Genomic DNA, 9,043 nt, shown 5'->3' on the forward strand with positions numbered 1-9,043 from the left:
ATGGCGGGTCCCAGCCTTCCACTTACGAGCAATGTCTTGTTTAGCCAGCGTAAAGCCCAGTAGCATCAAATGGCGCTTATAAATATTTCCCCCCACCCCCTCCATTATACGTAACCGCACCAATTTTGAGGAATAGGGGAGCTCCCACCCCAAGACCTCAGCAAGACAGGCCAAACTCCCCCGCCAGAACCTTTCGAGTGCCGCACACTGCCAAATCGTGTGGAACAGGGCACGATTCGCAAAGCTGCATCGCAGGCATTGCGGGGTCACTATCAAGCCCACCTTCCACAGCCTGAGTATAATATACCCGGTGTAGGTAATTAAATTGGATCAGCCAAGGGCGCATGGCTATTTCCGCCCCTCGAGGGAAAGCAAGTGCTTTCATCCAGTTCTCTCCATCCAGGGGACCACGGTCTTCCTCCCACATTTCCCTGAGTTTATCTAATGTAGTGGGGCAGTTTGTCAAAAGGGTTTGGTATATCTTGGAGATCTTATGGTCCTGCAGATCGCCCATAAACAGTTTAGCTTCAACAGGACTGCACTCGGGAAGAGACTCCAAATCTGCAACTGTGGGAAGGATGTCATGCCTAAACTGCAAGTATTTGTAAAATTGTGTTTTCGGTATCTGAAATTCATGCTGGAGGTCCTGGAAAGATTTTAGAACCGTGCTGCGCATTACGTCCTCTAAGGTAGAGATTTCAATATTATCCCAGTCTCAGAAACCCTCCAAGCCAGCAAGTTATGGCAATCTACCATTGGCCCAAAGGGGAGTCTCCCTTGTCAGCAGTGCCCTGCGAAAGGGAGCTGAGTACAAGACGGTGTGTAAATAATAGGATCCCATATAGCTCCGCTCCACCGCACAAGTGGGGTCAGATCGATCCCCATGCCACCATTTGTTCAACATCAGGAGTTGCGAGGCCACATAGTATGAATGGACATCTGAAGCGGGCAGCCCACCACAGTAGGTGGACTGAAAACACGTCTGTAGCACTACTCTAGGTGCCCTTCCTGCCCAAAGAAACTGTCCCAGAACCGAGTTAACCTGGCGAAACCAAGAGGAATTAACAGGGAAGGGATAATTCTGGAGCTGGTAGAGCAAAAGCGGCAACAAGACCACCAACCGACCTGGAAGAGAAAGGGGTATATGAAACCAGTTCCTCAACATGTCACGCACACGCGCCCAAACCGGTGCAACATTACGGTCCCAGGACACCCCAGACGAATCAGACAGAAAACCCCCCAGATACTTCATACATACCGCGGTAACCTGCACCACAGAGGCCCAGGTACCCAATTCCACCTGACGCCCCAGTGTTCACAGAACGGGTTTACTCGCGTTCATAAATAGACCAGACGTTCCCCCGAAGATTTCGATAATGCGCAGCAATCTGGGGCATGTCCTATTGACGTCGGTCAAGAAGAGGAGGACGTCGTCCGCGTAGAGCGCGATAGTATACAATAGTCCCTGTGCCCATTCGAAGCCCGCTACTTGTGCATCGATCCGCACTCAAGCTGCCAAGGGCGAAAAGAAATGGCGACAGTGGGCATCCCTGACGGGTGCCCCGCCCATTAACAAAAGTGAAGGAGGCAGCTTCTGCAACCCGGACCGACGCCGTGATGTGTATAAAGTAGTTTTAAATAGGACAAAAAGCGTGGGCCCATATTCAAATTATCCAAAAGCGCAAATAAATAAGTCCAACTAAGAGAATCAAAAGCCCTATCCATATCTGCCAACAGGAGAGCCGCTGGCACATCCAGCCTCCGAATCATGTCTATAGCAATATGTGCCCGCCGAATATTGTGCTGTGTTGCCCGTTGAGGCATTAAACCTGCCTGGTCTGGGTGGACCAGCGAGGTGATATGGGAGTGAAGTTGAGTGGCCAAGGCCTTGGCCAAAATCTTGGCCTCAATATTTAGCAGTGAAATGGGGCGATATAATGAGTGTTGGTCTGGAGGACGGCCAGGCTTTTGGAACACGACCACCTCGGCATCTCTCCAGTCCCGCGGAAGGCACCTCCTATCTCTTAAAGAACTCACTGGGGAATCTGTTGGGGCCTGGGGCGTTCCCAGCGTTAAGCTCCCCTAATGCAGTACCCAGTTCCTCCACTGTGAGCGGGAGATCAAGTTCCACCCGAGCTTTGTCAGAGAGAGTCCGGGGCGGAAGATCCTCAAGAAAACGGCGGACAATGACCTCCGACCGGGACTCCCTTGGGGTTATTATTCAGCATAGTAGTGCGTGAAGCTCTCCACTATGGCAGAAGGATCACCCAAAGTCCTCCCATCCGGCCCCAAAAGCCCAGGGAGAACCAGGGTACGCGTGGCACCCTGACACAAACTATGGAGTAATTTACTGGCCTTATCGCCCCATTGGTAGCCAGCCATGACAATCGAGGCTCGTCCATCAATAAATCTGCGTGCATTTGTCTTGCCACTAGCAATTGCCGGCGTGCCAGGGCTCCCCCTCCTCTCTACCAGCACATTCCAGTTCCAGAATATGGGCCTCCGAACGCACCAAGGACTCCTTCCACTCTCCAATAGTAGACTTCTTTGCTTCCCACAGGGGTTCAGCGGTCGCCACCAATCCCACATTAAGATCCAGATATTAATCCATGGCCTGTCCCAAATTATCCCTATTCCGGTCATCTTGCAGATGCCAGGGAGAGAGACGCCAACAAAAGGGTGACCTCGTGGGGCCGAACCGCAGCATGAGCTCAACTGGGGAGTGGTCCGACAGACCCCTCCGTCACTCTCACAGCCACTGCAGACGGTACAAAGATATAGTCCATCTGTGAGAACGATTCATGTACAGCAGAGAAATATGTACAACCCTGCTCCTCAGTATGCTGTCGTCGGTAGGGGTCCTCAGAACCCAGACCCGACACCAAGGAAAATAATTTAGTCATTTGGCAAGCGGCTGGCGTTTCCCCTCGTCGCCATCTGTCCGTAGCCCCATCCATCACATCATTCCAGTCACCACCGACAGCTGTCACCCCATCCGGGACATCCGCCCACAAAGTCATAATGCATTCAGCCACTGTCCAAGAAGGGGCAGGGGGGCGTAGACGCTATCCAGCACCACACATTCCTCATAGATAGACCCTTGAATAAAGACATACCTCCCCTGCGTGTCCGCCCACGATTCGGAATGAACATATGGGGCTCTGTGATGGATAAGAATGGCCACCCCTCGAGATCCACTTGTGAACCCAGAGTAGAAAACCTGGGAATACCCATACCTCAGCAAGCAGAGGGCCTTGGTCCCCAACAAATGCGTCTCCTGTAGCATAAGAACATCTGCCTGATAGCGCTTAGCCGGGTGAAAGATGGCCCCCCTCTTCACTTTATCTAGCGCCCCCCTGACATTCCAACTCACAATCCTGAGGGCCTCGGCAATAGGCCGCGGGCTAACTACAGGGGCAGACATCTAGAGAATCAATAAACTCAATGGGTAGGACCTGAGGTAACAGTGCAGTGAAATCAAAACAATCCACCAAAACATAGCAATTAGAACAGAAAATGTCTGAAGAGCAGTTAGAAGACCTGTTAAAGCATGATGAAATGCAAACAAAGAACAATAACATCCCCACAAACCCCCACCCTAATGCCTCAAAACCACTGAAGTATATGTCGCCAGTGAAGGCGGCATGGAAACCCCAACAGGGGCCCCCAGCCCACCTCCACCAATGGATCCCCTGAAGCCCCCCCATGAAACTCGGGCTTCCCCCAGGACCGCAACGGGTGGCGGGGGATGTTAGACCGAACAGAGGCTTCTACAGCCAGAACAGATATGTACGTATGTTCGCCCACCGGGAAAGTTCTGAACAATTTACGAGGCCAGCCTCCCTAAGCGGGGCACCGAGGCTGATCTACTGGCATCGCTGTGGGACTGCGAGCGATGTCTGGATCTTGAACGCCTGTTCCCCTAGGCTTTAGGTTTAGGTGCTTGCGGGTGGATTTACTCGGTGAAGAGTCTGACTCCAGTCTTGGCGATGTATGTGAACGCACACTTACTGTCTCATCTGTCCATTGGAAAACATCTTCAGGGGAATCAATGTGTGTGACTGGTAGACCACCCTCAACTTAGCAGAATAAAGGAGGACATACGGCAGCTTCAAGTGACGCAGGCGGGCCTTCGCGCCATAAAAGATTGGTGCTTCTGCTGAACCAGGCAAGTGTAGTCCGAAAACATAAGGATACGAGCATTGTCAAAATGCAATGGTTCCTTAAGGCGGGCCTGTTTCAGGATAGCATCCCGATTGTGATAACTGAGGATTTTCGCTATGACTTGTTGAGGTCTGGCTCCCAGTGTCGGTTTCTGCATGAGGGCCCGATGCGCCCTCTCAAGGATAAAGCAGCTAGACAAAGATTCTGAGGGAAGCCAACTGACGAGCCACTTGGTCATGAACTGATCCATATCCCCCCTCACAGCCCTCCGGGAACGCCATAAAGCGTAGATTGCTTCTCCGTGCCCTCCCTTCCGCATCCTCAACACGAGATGCCAGGCCCCGAGTGAGAGTCTCTAACGACACCACTTTCTTTTGCAATGTACTAACCAAGTCCTCCACATCTGAGACCCTGTTTTCAGCCACCATGATGCGCGCCGTAGCGTTGCGCAGGTCCTGGCGAAGGAGTAAGACCTCAGAAGGTACCTCCCTTATTTTAGTTTCCAGGGCCGTTCGGGTCAACCTGGATTTTAATGTTTCGTTAACTTGCTCCACTGTGCCAGAGGCTTTTGGACGATAAGTACAATATAGCTTCTGATCAATTTGCAATGCTGCACATAACATCTTTAGGGCCTCATTATTGACATCTGTCCCTCGGTCTAATTCCAAAGAAGGTGGAAATCCAAAATGCTGTATAAGCTCTATCAAGAGTAATTTGGTGACTGTCAAAGACTCTACCCACTGGAAAAAGGTTTATCCTATTAAATGGTCCTCCAGATCTTCCTACATGACTCATTGTAACTGGCATTCTTTTGCCTACATTTTGCAGCTGACACACAAGGCACCGCTGACACAATACTTCTGCTACGGCTCTAAATCAGTGATTGAACCATGTTTGTTGGAAGAGACACATCATAGCATCCCTACCAACATCTTTCAGGACCATGAAAGTAGCATGCCATAGGAGGCAGCAAACTATCTGGCAGTACTGGCTTTCCATCTGTGTATACTCAGACATCGTTTCCTGTCGTTTGGTTTCCAGCTGCTCTTACCCATCCTTGTCTTTCTACTTCTGGTACCTCATCTTGCAATGTCTTCATTTCCTTCCAAGTCTCTACAGTTGGCAAAGGTAATTTACACTCCGTGACATCAGTGTTTTTTCATAGTGGATCTCAATTGAAGGTGCAAAAGTTTAGAGCGCAATAGCGCATAGTGTCATCCGCATATTGATTGCTGACTGTGACATAATCATTACCCTGCTGATGGGCAACACACTTCACTACAGCAATTGGGCAGGCAGTTGAAATGACAGCAAAAAGTTCCTCCTGCTTTCCCCATTTCGAATGGGGGATCCTGATGATGTCATGAACCCACGCTGTGACCACAACTTCCATAAAGTCATGTTCGATGCCAAATCCGTACTGACTATTGATGAAGATGGTAACTTGTAATTTGTCTGACAGGTTACTGGCTTGCAATAGAGCAATCAACTCGGACACCTGGGCAGAGTATACACTCTGCAATCAGGACGCTTCAATCACACCTAAAACTGTACACACAGCATAAGCAGCTTTAAGACTTTTTTCAGCCATTCATCCCCGCGCTGAGACGTACACGGACGTCCCCCGAACCAAGTTGCCAAGTGATCGCTAAAGGCAGCACTTACTCCTACTTTCTCCACCGGCTGGTGAAGAAGGTCCGCATTTCCTGCTCAAGATTCTCAAAGAAAAATGCACAGGGGTGTCGGCTGACACCCAGGCCAGAAGAGCTACTGAAGATACCACTCTGGCTCTCCCGCGCCAGGATACTCTCCAGTAACGGAGCGCGCTATAAAATAATTTATACATATACATACATACTTTGTTTCAGGCTGTCCGTTTCATCCCCTTGTCCTGATGAAGACCCGCCCTAGATGCAAATCAATCTGCACTACCTGATAGGGTTGAAACGTCAACGTTGTTTGTCAATTCGTCCATATGGAGGCTCAACAAATGAAACAATTTTGAGGCTGTTGTGACTATCTAACTCCGAAGTGGGCACACAAGACTTTGTTTTTTATATTTATATTGATTATATGTCACCTTTTCTTTTTTGTACAGCACGGTCATCACTACTCACTGCCAGTCACTAACCTTGCACTACTTATGTGTATTTTGATGTCATTTTTTATCATGGACAGCCATTGTCTGTATTGACTAATACATGCACAGTATCTATAATCAGAAGATACCATTTAAACCAACATTGGAGTTGTGTGTCATTGTGTACAGTACATTCAATGTATTTATACACAATCTAGTTTGAGTGCATGAAAACTAAGGAATTGCTACATTCCCAACAGAACCACTGTTTTTGTTTATTTTTTTCTGTATCAAGCAACAAGAACCATCAACAAACAACACATGATCCAATTCAGGCAACAGAGTATCTAGGATATCCGGTCGGGGCTTGGTTCATAATTCAGTCACATCCAAGCAATCATGATAGGCTTCCTCAATCACAATTTAATTTCCTGGCAAAGGCATCAACGTTGCATGATTCAGACTTGTACATCTCAACAGAGTTAAATTCTCTTTCCCCAAAATAACCTGCTCATATTTTGTGAGACAGCTGTTAGTGAGATTTTGCGGTTGGGCACAGATAAGCAATATCTCAACAGAATGTGACACATGCACTCTCAATGGATGTCCATCACAATACTCTCACTGTTCCAAGCTCACACATGTTGCAGCAACAGCTTTAAGACATCCAGGTAAAGCAGCAGCTACAGGATCAGAAGTGGCTAAAAAAGATGCCACAGGTCTACGCGCAGTACCATGCATTTGAGCTAGCACTAACAATTCACAACCTTTGCGCTCACTGCAAAACAGAGTAAAACTTTTGTTGTAGTTGTGCATTACCCAAAGCTGGGGCTCAACAAAGACAGTCTCGCAGTTCAGTAATAGAGAGCAGGCACTCCTCATCCCAGGGCACTGGCTTTGACTCATCCTTGTGAGTAAGCCTTTGAAGAGGCTTTGCTGTCAATGAAAAATTGGGAATCCATTGTCAACAATAACCAACCATTACCAAAAACATGTGAACTTCCTTTTGTGTATTAGGCGGATTCATTTTTAGGGTCGCAGTAATCTTATCTTGTGACATTTTTCTAGCTCCTTTTTCAATGTGATTTCCTAAATATAAAACATCCCTTTAGCAGAATTTCAATTTGGAATGTGCCACTGTAAAGTCGGCGTCCTTACCCGTCGGGAATGGTGGAGCCCGACCCATACTGATTTGTCATTTCCGGCTTCTCCACAGAATTTCGAGTGGGAGCACGGAAACGAGACTGCCAGCGAGACCGAGGAAAACGGGCCCTTTAAGTGGGCGTCGACGTACGAGGAGGAAGCCCCGGCCCTTCGTGACGTCACTGAGACCACATTGGTCAAAACGGAGGAAGTCCTGTATGCCGGGTGTGGAAACACCGCGAGGAGGAAGGCGGGACCTGAAGAGACGGAGAACCGGAGTTCAACAGAAGACGGTACCAGAAGAAACGAAGTGGGAGACTGCAAAGGAGCCGAAGGAGAAGCCGATCCACGAGGCGAGCCAGGAGGCCAACGACCCTGCGGACCGCCGTGCCACACTCCCGAGGGAGGAGTGTGGCTGACACAGGTACGGCGGCGTTTGGCGGCTTGGGTAGGCAAGCGTAACGCTAGTGCTTAGAGCGCCACTGTGCTTTCCGCTCCCGCTGCATTGACCCCTTTCAGTCCTACCTTTCTTCCCCCCAAATCCTACCCTCCTTTACCTTCTATCCCAACAGCTCCTACACTGAGCATGACAATTGTTAAAGAGATACACCGGGTGTATACCTCACACTCCCTGGGCCCCCTGGTGCAACCCTATTGGAGGACTGTGTCCTAACGGCCTTCCGCCTTGTTGGTCTTCTCTTTCATGTGGCGAGACCCTCGGTGCCTGGAGTGAGGAACCATCTTCCTGGGAAGGAAACTGTAGAAGAGCAGCGCCACGGACCCCAGTACCTTCGCGCGGGAGAGACTAACGTTCAGGACACGAAAGACGTTTGTCACCAAACCCTTAAGAGCTATTAAAATAAAACCCTCGTTAAATCCTACAGTTGGTGTCACGGTCGTCCCTTCACCCACGTCCACAGCCACCTTATGTCCATTCTCTGCCAAATGATTCAGCAATGCGATGATGTCGTATATGCAAGCCTCCTGTGTACGTGACACTACCAGCAAGTCGACAATGTACTGGACAAGGACAGAGTGATTCGGCATCACTAATGTCTCCAGATTCTTTTACAAGATCTGGTTAAAGATTGAGGGGCTTTCTGTATACCCTTGAGGGACTCTGCACCATGCCAATACACGATTGCTGAACTGGAAAGTAAACAAATACTGGCTGTCCTCATGCAATGGAATAGAAAAGAAGGCTGGACACAAATCAATGACACAAAATCACTCTGCTTTGCATGGAATCTGGAAAAGAATCACAGCTGGGTTGGGCACATGGAATCACAATCTGATTAATTTGAAGTAAGTCCTGAACTAGCCAATACTTCCTATTGGGCTTTGCAAACACAGAGCAACATGGCTGATGACCGGTGGAGCGGTTTGACAGCTAATGAGGAGATTGGCCCTGGTTTCCCCATTGACTGTCACCTACCTAGTCGGACATTGGGCATAGTTCCTCCTCGTCTCCCCACTATTACTCCTTCCTCCTACGATTTATTGAAACATTGTTTATGTGAACTGTACCTTACTATGCTCTTGATTATGATGTATCTTATAACGCAACAATCCTAAATGTAAAGAGCTCTGATACCCTCTTGGGTCAAGTTCGTGATATAGAAAACTTTATAAATAAATAAATTAAATAAATAATAG

Source organism: Lissotriton vulgaris, chromosome 8 (assembly GCF_964263255.1).
Source record: "Lissotriton vulgaris chromosome 8, aLisVul1.2, whole genome shotgun sequence".
NCBI lineage: Eukaryota > Metazoa > Chordata > Amphibia > Caudata > Salamandridae > Lissotriton > Lissotriton vulgaris.